Here is a 13,501-nt window from a genome sequence, read left to right as displayed (position 1 = left end):
GGCTGCCCCCATACTTATGTGTATCAGGTAAATGCTAAGATATGAGCTTTCAGTTCGACACAAATAGTCTTCCTACATTTCTATGTGTCATGCTGAGAGACACATCCACACAAATACAAAGCGCATGACAAACAACAAGCTTTGAGTTGCACATTCAACACACTCTTTCCATTATAGTCCATACGGATGTTAAGAAAGAAGCTTTCAGTTTCCCGCGAAACATGCATCCTATTACGGCGTAGATGCTGAAAACAAGCTTTTATTATATTCTGTTGTACTGCGTGAATGCCCACAGACAAGGATTCACGCCGACACTTTATTACGTATTGAAATTACTGATTGCTTGGAGACGTGCGTTAAACTGAAGCAGACAGTACAGTGAAGCTCCTCGAGAACGAAACCTACATGGGCGAAAATACCCCCTAATGTGAAAAAATCTTCATGCATTAACACCATTCCCATTCTCCTGCCACCCATATGACAAAAATGCTGCAAACATGATTTCATTGTAGAGGAGTTTCACTGTACATTCAAAACACTCGTTTATTGTCAACATGTGAATGCTGAGGCTTGAGTTCAACTCTCCATGTAACCGTTTCCTTATTATCACGTGAATTCTGAGACGCTCTCTCGGAAACCATCAAACCAAGGTGAGTGCCGACAGACTCAAACAAAAGAATCACATTTGTTGTACTTTTCCCTGTGCGATACGAAGTCGCGGAATGACAACAAATCTGAGAAATCAACGCTTTCGGTCCTTGGATGCTGAGTGAAGAGCACTACTTGACGCAAACAAAGCTGTAATCCTCCTTTTCAACCAGCATTGTGCCGAAACTTGTAATCATGTCCTGTGAAAAGATGTACTTTGGTGGAGGGAGTAGAAAGAGAGAGAGGGTGTTTGGGACCAAATCAGCTGTTGATAATTGCGAGTACGTCACACAAGCGACCCGCTATTGATCACTGCGTCGTTTTCTATTGCGCTGCTTCGAGGAGATAAGACCCGACTTTCCTCTCCCGGGCCGGAATAACATCTCTTCAGGAAAGCATCTCGTTTGCTTATGATGAATAGCCCACCGCTTTATCGGGACGCCCCGGCTTCCTTGATTTGTTATTGATTCTCGCTAATCGGCGTTGTCCCGTCGCCCTCGGGTGCAATCAAACCGGCCCACAACTTGACCGTGATCTCCTGACCCGATTCCAATTGTTAGCGCCGCGCTAGGTAGCTAGCTGGCACTATAGAACACGGATGGATTCCAAACTGTACCTCTCCTGACACGATTCCAATTGTTAGCTCCGCGCTAGCTAGCTGGCGCTACCTGAACACAGATGGATTCCAAACTGTACCTCTCCTGACATGATTCCAATTGTTGTTGTTGAATGAAGACTGATTTCTTTCTTTTTACTTTTTTATCTACCTTATTTTCTGTCAAATTATTACTGTATATGTTTTATATTCAATAAACAAACTCGCAATATCGCAATTGTTAACTCAATGCTAGCTAGCTAGCGCTACCTGAACACAGATGGATTCCAAACTGTACCTCTCCTGACATGATTCCAATTGTTGTTGTTGAATGAAGACTGATTTCTTTCTTTTTACTTTTTTATCTACCTTATTTTCTGTCAAATTATTACTGTATAGGTTTTATGTTCAATAAACAAACTCGCAATATCGCAATTATTAGCGCCGCGCTAGCTAGCTGCCGCTACCTGACATTTTTTATTTATTTATTACAATTTTTTGGGGGGGGGTGTTCAAATCAGTTCAATGGTGTGTACGGGCACATAAAGCTGTAGGAATTTGGACATTGAAATGAAAGCAAAATCCAAACAAGGCAACATGACGAGGAGAGATGTCCAAGGCCGATTCGGCGTCCACAGCTTGTAAATTTCAGGCATGTGGAGCCCGCCTGCTCATAAGATTTACTTTTAAATGAAACTCACCGGATCATAACAACATCCAGCAGAACATTCGTCTCCTGTGAGGGTTTCCCGCCTGGGTGGCAGCCGCCTGTTTTAGTTCTCCCGGAGATCAGATCTACAAGAATGACACTCACTTGGCTTCTCTTTCCTCTGACAATCACACCAAAGGGATTTTTATTTGCATATGTGAAAATGATCCTAAATCACAAGACGGATCAATAGGCCGGGTCCGGGCTGCGGAGTCCTGATAAGACAATCAATACGGCCTATTTGGATTTTAATTAATACATGACAGCCGCTCTGCCCCCGCAACAAAATAAGACCACGAGACCTCTTGAATTACCGAGCGTTGCACGCAGGTCTGGAAGCGTCTTCAATCCCGATAACGTGATAAACTGTCCACTGTAGTAACCGCTGTCCCCGAAAAGGGTTAAAGACAACGTCAGAAAGGTTTTACGTCAACGAGACATGGCAGATCCTTGTGAAATATGAGAAAATCCCCCCCGCCAAAAAAAGAGAACAAATACAAAGCGCCTTTTGTAAACAGCAACAACAAAAAATGACGCAGTCTTTTTGTGTAAACGTGGACCACTGACCATCTTCATCTGCGTCTCGAACAGTCACTTCCTGTGAGTCACAGCAAATCATTGCGACTTATCACGCCGCATATCAGGATTTTTTTTCCCACGGTTAGGGGTTAAGTGTTCGAATTTGTGTTCACCAGCGCTTTGATGAGGCTATTTTAACCCTTTCATGCACGCTGTAACCTGCTCACATGATAAGACGTCCACTTTAGTGACCGTTATACCCGAAAGGGTTGAGGATCTCGTTCTCAGCCATGATTCAGCTTAGGTTTCAACTACATGATTATTTGGGGGTGAAAATATGATTCTGCGATCGTCACTTTTCATCCCTTTCAGTTGAAAAACTGACTCAAAATGTGAAAGACACGAGGCGCAGGATCCGGATAACCGCGTCATACTCCATCACTGTTTATTTGACGGCACTATAAGGTGATGGGAAAATGTTTCTGAGTCAGATCGTGATCATCGCCTCCACGTACGGACAGACAAATTACACGGGGGAGGCCGGTGACAAAACGTGCGGTCACGCTTTTGTGTTTGTGTTATGTCTGAGCGGGATGACACGGTTCATGACTCAGCAGAAATATGTTTGAATCCGAGCATCTTTGTGAACATCCTGGTTAAAATCATCACTCGTTCCCAAACAATATCCCTTTATTATATACTGTATTTTTTTTAAACATGACTCACATTTTTTATAACATGTAATAAATAATGTAATGTCATGTAAAATAATGTAATGATAATGTAATAATAATGTAATAATTTAATATCTGTGTGTGTGTGTTTTTTTTTCTCTGCTTATTTTGAATATGCACAATCAGCTGTGCTGAACTAAAAAAAATCTATCACCCTCTGCTTTGATTTCAACATCGAAAAGACTCTCAGGATGTTTTACTAAACAACAATGTTAGGAAAACTAAATCTTAAAAAAAAACAACAACATAGCTTTCCATATGGGGAAAACTTTGGCTCACTAGCATTGCCCACGCACCCTTAAAAGTATTCCCCAAGCTTGTGGAGGAGCTGACATCTGTGATTTTTCTTTTCTTTTCTTTTTTACTTTTTAAAAACAAAGCTTTGTTTGTCAGCCTCGGTCAAAGGCAGACACTCGAACTGTGAAAAACGTTGTCTTTTTGTCACGGCCACGAAAGCCACATTAGGATATAAATTTGCAATACAGGCCCGATTGTGTGCGCCAGCCACGCAGGACGCATGCAAATAGAATTCCCCTCTTCCCCGTGCGCGGCTGGCTGACTTCACGTACGATAAATCAACAAAAGGCGCTTTAGTCGTGGATCTGCTGCCATTTTATCTTTTTTTTTTAAACTGTATTTAATTTAAACTTTTTTTTCCCCCTGGTAACGTAATACCGGCTCTTTTGGAATCTAAAGATGGATAAGAATATCTCCTGCTTCCTGCTAAAAAAAAAAAAAAAAAAAAAAAAAGTTCCTCCCAGCAGCTTTTTGGCCGCGGGGAGACTTAAGTTACAAGTGTGTGGCATTTAGCGGGGAGCAGGAACGTAATTGGAGGCTGCGGGGTGGACGGATAAGGACAGGCTGGGAAAGCGGGAAGTTGGCAAGCGGCTGCGGGTCAGTGGCGCACCTCCGCGGCCCGAACCCGCTGCACCAGGTGTCCACTTAATTCAAATGATACTATTATTCATAGACAGAGGAAGAGCATTGAAGCCCCCCCCCCCCTCCTTCTACCCCCCTCCCCACCACCACTCCGCAGACCCGCCTTCCAACTCCCACTGCTCCCACCAATGATTTGCAAGTGAATGCAGATATAATCCTGGAAATATAAGTCTCCATTAAGGCTATCCCGTTTAGCAAACAAGGCGGGCATTGTGTGGCGCGTTGTGTTTATAAATCGCAGTCTGGGAGGAGGTTGGGGTGGGGTTGGGTGGGGGGTGGGGTCAAATAAAGAGCAACATTGAAGGGGCCATGAGAGATTTCTGCCACATGACAGTCAAGAGCGTGTTTAACTTTTCGCCACGACAGTGACACTCATTTATGTGCATTCAGGAAAAAAAGAGAGATGACACGCATGTAAAATGCCGAAACAGGTGAAGCAAAGTTTAACAAATTATATTTTTTTTTTTACACACACACACCCCGCCCCCCCCCCCCCCCCGTTCCGGAGGCCCGAGTTTCCCATGAGCCATTACAATACAGTGATGATGCATTCAAGCGCTGATGTATAAAACACAAGCTTTGTCCTGCCACACTGGCTAATTATTTGACAGATTGGAGTCCCGTTGTGTGTGGATACTAAGGGAGTGGGGGGGGGGGGGGGGCACATACCCCTACCACCCAATAAAGAGGCCACTTGCCTAAAAAAAAAATCCTCTATAGTCTTTTTTTTCTCTTCTTTGGAAGAAGATTATACATTTTTTTTCACCACATTTTGGAATGACAAACTGAGGGAGATGTGTTTTGGGGTGGGGGGCTGGTGACTGGGGAGGGAGGATGGGTGAGAGTGCAGCAGGACAGCAGTCAGTGGCAACCCAAAAAGACTTTCTCAAGCGGAAATATTTAATCTTCTCAGCGAGAAAAAAAACACAGAGGACAAAAACAAGCTAATCATCCACAAACCCCCCCTCCAAAAAAAACTTTCTCTCCTACAGAATGGGGGAAGGGACAAAAAAGATTGAGGAAATATATCTGCATGATTAATTATTGCATGTTATCACAATTTAAATACTACACTCACTTCATTTACATTTAAAAATGAACTCTTTCCCTCACTTGCTGTCAAATCAATGGCGAATAAGGGAAGGGGAAAAAAAAGCCATCCAATCAGATAGGACCTCAAAATGTACCGTATTCAGAATATTTAAGTTCTGCTCAAAGGGGTAAGGTCCATAAAGTCCATAAAAATAAAAAAAAAATCTCTGAAATTTTTTTTTACCGAGAGCAATGAAGGAAAGCCAGAATGTGGATTATGTGCTCCCTCCTACGAGCTCCAGTGAGGAGGCGAGATGCAGCATTTTGGACCAACTGGAGATGCTTGAGGGAGGACTGGCTGACTCCAAAATAAAGTGCTGTCCAATTTAAACCCCAAGTTCAAGACGATCTTTTCACGTTATCAACTTTCGATAACGTGCTACGTTCCGAAATCCCACGTTAACATAGTGGGATTGATAATGGCCACTGGGACCAAACACCGTAGCTTCTATTTTCTTTTCATCAAAACTCAAGAAATTCACTACTATCGAGTCCTTGATTTCCTCCGCAAAAGAGTCTCGAAGGAAAAAGTGTCTTCGTTCTGAAACGGTTAAAAACTGATTTGGCCTATCATGCTATTAGGCTAACGCTAAATCTGGACAACTAGCTAATGACAGAAATGCGCTACGTGCCGCCCACGTTGATTACAACTCTGGAGATCTTTCTTCGATTCTGCTGATTAATTAACCAAATGTGAGAAACATGATTTCAAATTTCAATGTGCGCTTGGGTAATCTTGAAATGAATTGTTTTAGTTCACGCAAATTGCGTGACACGTCAGCTCATATGTCTGCGTCACGCCAGGGGCCAAGATGGCCGCCCCCAGGTACCCGATGCTGTAACCGTGGGGTCCGAGTCAGGGAGGTGAGAGGTTGATGGCGGGGCTATCTGGCTCTGAAAGCCAGCGCATTGAAACGAGAACCATTCTTTCATTCGCCCCCACCCGCTTCCCCCCCCCCTGCCCCTCTCCAAGTGGCATATGGCTGGCCATTGTCCTCAGCTGCTGAGCCAGAAGTGATGCAATTTGTTGGTGTGTCCTGTCATTTCGCAAACGACCCATCCCATTCAGGACTCCAGGAAACAACGGTGGAAAACACGGAAGGGCGGCCAAAAAAGCTCGCCGACGTGCTGCCAAAACACGCCGGGGAGGGGGGAGGGGGTAGGGGGTTGGAACTAGAGTTAGCAATTAGCGGTGGCTAAGAGAGACTCACCACTAGAGATAAGAATGGCACAAGCACTTTTGCTTATGACTTGCTTGGCGCGACGACTTGGGTCTGAACAACTAGCATTTAGCAAAAATTGGGGCAGTGCCCCTTCAGGTACGACAGAGGGAGTCATAAATCATGAAAGTTTGTTCATTCAAAATAATTTTCAGGTTGAGTTGTGGGCAAATTAGCCTTATAATGCCATGTGGGGAAGCTTCCCCAAATTGCCTGCCACAAATTCGACCTAGTCACTAATCTGACATCTGAATACCTTTTTTTTTTCCATGTTTGTCTTTTGGTCACAAATGATTGTGCCCCATCCAAATCTGTCTCGCAACAAGCGGCCATACAAAAAAAATCTGACCTAACTGGTAGACTTTTTTTTTTTAATGCCTGATTGCAGTATGCCAATTTTACAAAAACAATTGTGCCCGATCAATTCTGCCTAGCAACAAGTGCCAACTAATCACATTTAATAAATAAATAAATAGAAAAAAATTCCCACAGTACTTTCACCCCGAGCCGCCTCCGTCTTTAATTAACTCTGCCAGGGAGGGTTAGCGAAGGGGGGCGGGGGGTTCACCTTCAAAAAGCATCACCGGCACTTTTTTATTTTTTTTGCGTGACATCAAATCAAATACATCATAGCTGACCTCATCTCTTGTCGGGACGTCCTGATGGAAAACGTCGCCGCCCCCCTCGGACCTGCCAAACAAAGAGGATTTGACAGCGGGGAACTCAGAGGTGTCAGCGGGAGGTACTGCTGCAGTCAAGTGTCTGATCCCTCGTTTGGAGGAAGCACAACTTTTTAGACATCTATGCCAAGTCACTGTTCAATACTTCATAATAAATCAAATGAAAAATAATCGACCTAAATTGACTTTTTTTTTTCTTCTTCTTTCGAAAAGTCATTTACTAAAAGTGTCCTAAAGCAGACAAATGATCTTTCCCTGCAGGTCACTGACACGTTCATTTAAGCCAAAGGTTACAGTCAAATTAATGGGCCGAAAATGCAGGGGGGAAAAAAAAGTGAAAATTTAATTAGTGGGCACCTCTAAAATTGGACAACTAATCACAAGGCTCGGGTTTCATCCATCTTTTGATTAAATGATCAGCACATCTGGTATACCTTACATGAGGAGCAGGTGGGGCAGGGCCCTACCAAATCTAGCAGAGAGCTTTTATTTTGAAAAATATCATTTTAGATTACTTTTACTTTTCCATGATCAGAATTAGAACATTATGGTATGAATCCAATGCCATTATTATATTAACTTTACCGTCCGTTGGGTATCCCTTTTTTTTCTTTGTTATATTTCAAAACATTGCTAGGTACTTTGTATTTGGTGCAAATAGAGCGGTGCCCTCTTAAATATGGCCAACTTATCGAAAGAACATGTTGATCGACATGTTCTCAGGCAGCTGAACCATTTTCTTTTGTGCAAAAACAGCACCAGGTTGTGTGTCACCGCCATCTTGGCTTTGGCGAAAAGTATTTGCGGCGTGTCTTTTTTTTTTTATCGGCTGTGTCTGCATCTCAATCAGGGAAAAGTAAGACAAAAAAAAAATGCAAAACCAAGATCAAGAGCCAGAAAGGAATCCGACAATCTGACAGTAGCATAAATCGGATTCCTTAAAAACAAGGCTTCATGGTGAACAGGTGGGCCGGCTGGAGGGAATCGCCCATCACTCCAGCTGGGGGTGAACAAAACAATCGCAGGTAGATGCGACGCACAGGATATGATTCTCCGACGCCTCGGCTTGGACAACCTTCTCCCTTTTTTTTTTTTTGTCGTTTACCGGCTTTTCTTGCCGCCGCCTTTTGATTTCAATCCAATTTACACGGGTATCCATTTGCAATTACTGTAAGGTTGTGATCGCTTCAAATGCAATGAGGCCTCAGTGTCTTCTCTCCATATCAAACGCTGTTCTTTCATCCTTACCATTTACTCAGATTTATAAAAAAAAAAAACATAAATGATGAGAAAATAATTGAATATGAAGCTGATTATGACGCCGTCATAAATGTATTCTGCCGCGTTTCAAGCCGCCTCTATTGATTTCGTCTCTGTTGCGCGAGCTCGTAATGGCGTTTCTTTTATGGGTCCGTCTCATTTGCATAAATGACACTGAGCCACCTTTGATGCAAATGAATAGAGTTTCTGTATCTTTGATATCAAGCACACGCTAATTTATGAAGTAAAAAAAAAGGGGGGGGATATATTTTGAAGAAATTGTTTTTACTAGTTTTAAACGTTTTTTTTGGAGAGAGGAATAATACTGTATCTGGAAATGATGATGACGATTAAGAAAAGATGTTGGTCACTTGTTGCCAGGCAGAAACTGGACACCAGCAACATCAAATGATCTTTTGTTACAGTTTGAGCTTCCAGCCGCCCCTCCCAAAATATTGTAATTTTTTTTTAATTAAAAAAAAATAAATCACTCTGTGGCATTGCACTTTATGAAAAAAAAAAGAAAACAAAAAGTAACAAACTAGTAAAACAGAATGTCAAGAATTGATCTCAATTACAGGTTTTTAAAAGGTTTATTTATCATCAATGCTAGTTTTGTTAGGTTGTCTATAGCAATTTGCATTGAGTGGTACCATTGTGTGAGGAGACTTTAGTAAGGCACTGTTAATGTAGTTTTTGTTTTATGTTTAGTTTGACAATAAAGTTCGCTCACCGTCTTCTGCCCATTTTTTTCCCTGCAAACAATCAACAATCAATCAACAAATCAACAATCAAGCGATGATCTTGAAAATCTCAGTTGTCTTACTCGTAAGTGGAGTTAATACTGTATGTGTATTTTTTATTTCCACGTCTGAAAGGCATTGACCCACACACAAAGTGGCCATGCAAGACGCTAAAGGTTTCATGTAATTTAAAAAAAAAAAAAAAAAGCATGGCCACTTCATCTAAATGCAGCTTTTACTACACACTAATAGATCAGACAACGTAATGGACCTTTGTCATGGCCTTAGGGTGACAGGCACAAATGTGAGTCTCACACACACACACACACAATTCTAATTGCCAACGATTATCCCACAAAACGTGTAAATGGAACAATAAATATGGCTTTTTAAACCGGGCTGTTACAAGCTAGCCCAGATCACCTCCACTAATTATTACCAAACAGCCCGGACATGTTGTTTGCGGAAAAGCTGATAAAATAAAAAGGCAGAGGGGTACTCAAAGTTGAAAAGTGATTAAACAGGCGAAAATGGGCAAACAAAAGCACAACCCGCGGAATTAAACTCAACCAACACACATATAGGTGAAGTGAAAACTATTTATTTACGACATGAAAGCTAATGATGTAAGAAGAATATAAAATGCAACATCTTCGCTAAATGATGCCATGCTAGGGCAAAGGAATCGATTTGAATTAATTCAAGAAGTGAGTTAAGTTGAATTATAAGCATGTATTCTTTATCCTCTGGAAAAATGATGAATATTATGGCATCTTGGTTGCAACGATTTTTGCGTGAATGAGTTTTAATAAATATGCCACCCCCAAAAAAATACAACTACTTTTTTGGGATAGTTGTATGTTAAATTTATTTTTACAACTACTAAAAATGAAACTAAAACGAAACATTTTTGGAAAGAAACTTGCTCACTAAACCCATTAACACAAACTGAATTTAACCTTTTCATGTACAACGTAACCTGATAACATGCTAACATGTCCACTGTAGTGACCACTGTCCCTGAAAGGGTTCAAAACAAAAATCAAAACGTAATAAAGAACATCCATGAAAAAAGACCTCAAACTATTGTAAGGCTGATGTACATCCATGACATTACAAGACATTTAATTGTCAACTTTGATGTTCCGTTGAGTGTTAGGACATTAGCATTAGTCTCGACTAACTAAATAAAACAAATGGTGATAAGCCCCCACAGTGTAAATGGCAATTAAAGTAGAGTAAAAAAGTGCCTGAAGCGGTTGTCGTCCTTGTGTTTCACACTTTTGAGAGAGCCGCTCTCGCTCTCATTTGTCTAATTGAGGAACATTCAATCAATTAAGTGCACTGGAAATGCTGATTGGGCTGATTAGTGACAGAGGCGTCAAATAATTCACCGCCTGCCGTTAAAAGTCAACACGACCAACGCGGACAAATGATGAAATTGAGCGCCATTAGTTTTACTAAAGAGGCGAGTCGTCCTAATCAAAGCTGTGGAACTTGTGTGACCCTCACACACACACACGCACACACACACACGCACACGCACACACACACGGACTTGTATGACAGCTGCACTTCAAAATAATGAGTGCAGGATTTGGATAATAAAATACTGCCCCCTACTGACGGGTTGAATATAAATTAGCATGTCAGTCAGCATTACTTGATATGATCCTGAGCCAATTAATTATCAGTTAGCAATTCGTTTGTATGATTAAAATAAGTGCATTTAAATCAGTGTTTAATGTAAGATTTCATGTATTTTATTTGAGTATAATTGTTTGTTTTGTTTTGTCTATTTCGCTGTATTTATTTTAATGCATTTGTTTTTTTTATTGATATTGGTTATCTGCAGGAATCAGGTGGCAGTTCCAAAGTGAACAGCACCCTGCAGTTTTTTAAATCCCATTCTTGGACAAAGGAATAATCTGACCTAAAGAGATTGACACTTAATTTGGGGGATCGATATTTACAATTTTGTTCTTTCAGGAAGACCTGCTCCATGCTAACCCACTCCTAAATAAGATGATCATATCTCCACTTACCCGGGAATGCCTTTTCTCCTGATGCTTCATGCGTGGAGTCTGAGAAGATAGCCGGTACCCTTAATGTGGCAGGATGGGGTCCGGGTCATTCATCAAGAGGTGGCAGGGAAGACAGGCAGGTGGATTTCCACAACCTGCAGATCAGATCACCGGTACACAACACAATAAACACATTATAAATCCACATCATTCACAAAATCCAGAAAAAGTCATATTTATTGCTGTTACCAAATGAGTCTTATAATCGATAAATAACGGGCAACATTTTAAAAAAATGACAAAACTGTATAACGGGACTGTGATATCATTTTATACAAGCCTGACCTCTACTGGTCAGAACGGGTCAAACATGTTGAGGCTGTGACATCGGCGGTTTTAACAGAAGTTGGATACCATAACAATATAAAAGTAGCAATATAATACTACTATATAATATTACACGGTTATAAAGAAAACCCATTTTATATAAGACATTACCTCCTCGAAAAGCACCTCAAATCGTACTTATGTGCGTTTGTTTGACCACCTGGCGGTAATTGATGACGACATCACATTTAAGCGCATGCGTAGAAATGAGTGTCCGCAGCTTCTGTGAGTCAAAAACATCTCAAATAGCGTGTGTACGATCCATTAACGCGTTTTTTTCCCTTTGTTAAAAATCGGTGATTTTTAAGATAGTGTTTACACGATAAACGTGCTGGACTGTATGTTTAATTTTTAAAAAACTCGGTCAGGGATGGCGAACTCACTGTGCGCATGCGTAGAGGTGAGCCACGAGCAAGGTTTTATGAGTCATTTTCTATTTCATATTTATATATAATCTATATTGATCCAAGTTGAGCCATAAAACTCACATTTAATCCACCATTTAGTCAAACGAGTTACTATGAGTCACATTGAAAGTGCTTGTATTGAAAGTGTAGCTATTTAGTCTGGATTAAAAATCTGATACATTTTTCTTGTGTTTAGAGTGTAAAAGGCTGTCTGGCGGTCCACCTTTTCATCAGGTCATCAGAGAAAAGAATCTCATTATGGCAAACAAAGGCAGGAGCAAATGTGGCGATAAGTACTCCACTCACTACAAACATCTTAAGAAAGGTCTTCAATTGCATTCTTGTGATTTGCACCTCGTCTCTGATGTATTCACAAAGGTAAAAAGAACTCTTTTATGTCCGCTTTTGAATATTCAATTGTTTTGCAAGGCACACAAGTTAGTGAAAATGTGACTCGGCGCAGTCTCAACATCACAGTGCATAGTTTTAAATAAATTGGTAAAAATCTTCAAAAGGAAATGTCATCATTATATCTTATAGTTGGCATACAATAATATGTGGAAATAGTAATAGGCGAAAACTCAACTAGAGTCTTTTTATTTGCCTAATACAAATACAGTATACGCTACATAAAATATAAAATGTCTTCTTTTATGTTAGAATATAGGTCTTCAAACTGTTCCAAACGTTCAAATTATTAAATTATTATTTTTTAAATCATACATTTTTATTATATTTTATTGCAGCTCAAAATTATGTGTTTTACCAAACTACTTCGAAAACAGATGATGTGCTTTCCCCCAATATTTATTAATACAACATTACCATTTCATATAAACTATACAATAAATATGAAAAGCTTTATTTTACCAAACAAAACAAAAAAAGCACTCCTCTCGGATAAAAATATATTGTTGCTGTCCAACAAAAAAGTTTTTTTTTTAATTAAACATTCTTTTTTGTAGGGGGGATGACACTGACACTCCAAATACCACATTTCCCCTCGTTTCCAGTATTGACCGATCACTTGCATCTGTGTCCATTGACCTTAATATGCTACTTAGCAAGTGAAAGCAGCGCCTTGGATGACCTAACGTGTTTTTGTGTTGTTTGCGCACAGTGCACACAAAGCTGAGTAGGGATCAGAGATGCAAATGTGGCACATCGGACGACAAAAGGTTGAGATTGCTCGTCCAAATGCCAACTGTTCTCTTTTGGGAGGGAACCTCGCATAAAGAAAATGGACGCTTCGGCTGGTGACACAGATACACACACACGGGTGAGTATGTAAAAGTACCAATGAGCGAAAAAAACTTTTAGTGTGTCGGCTGGTGAAAGTCAAAGTATTTGTTACTTTCTCAAATAATAATAATAGTAATAAAAAATCCGCAAGGGGATATTTTGCAGTTGTGTTTTCTTCATTTTGGTTCCTTATTTTTCTCACTCATCATTTTTTTGTATATTTATTTTCAAAGGTTGAAATTGCGAAAATGACAATAACTTAAAAATAAATAAAACTACCCTCGTATAACTTCAATATTATC

Source organism: Hippocampus zosterae, chromosome 7 (assembly GCF_025434085.1).
Source record: "Hippocampus zosterae strain Florida chromosome 7, ASM2543408v3, whole genome shotgun sequence".
Taxonomy (NCBI): Eukaryota; Metazoa; Chordata; class Actinopteri; order Syngnathiformes; family Syngnathidae; genus Hippocampus; species Hippocampus zosterae.
The sequence above is the reverse complement of the archived record's forward strand: the minus strand, read 5'-3'. Positions refer to the sequence as shown.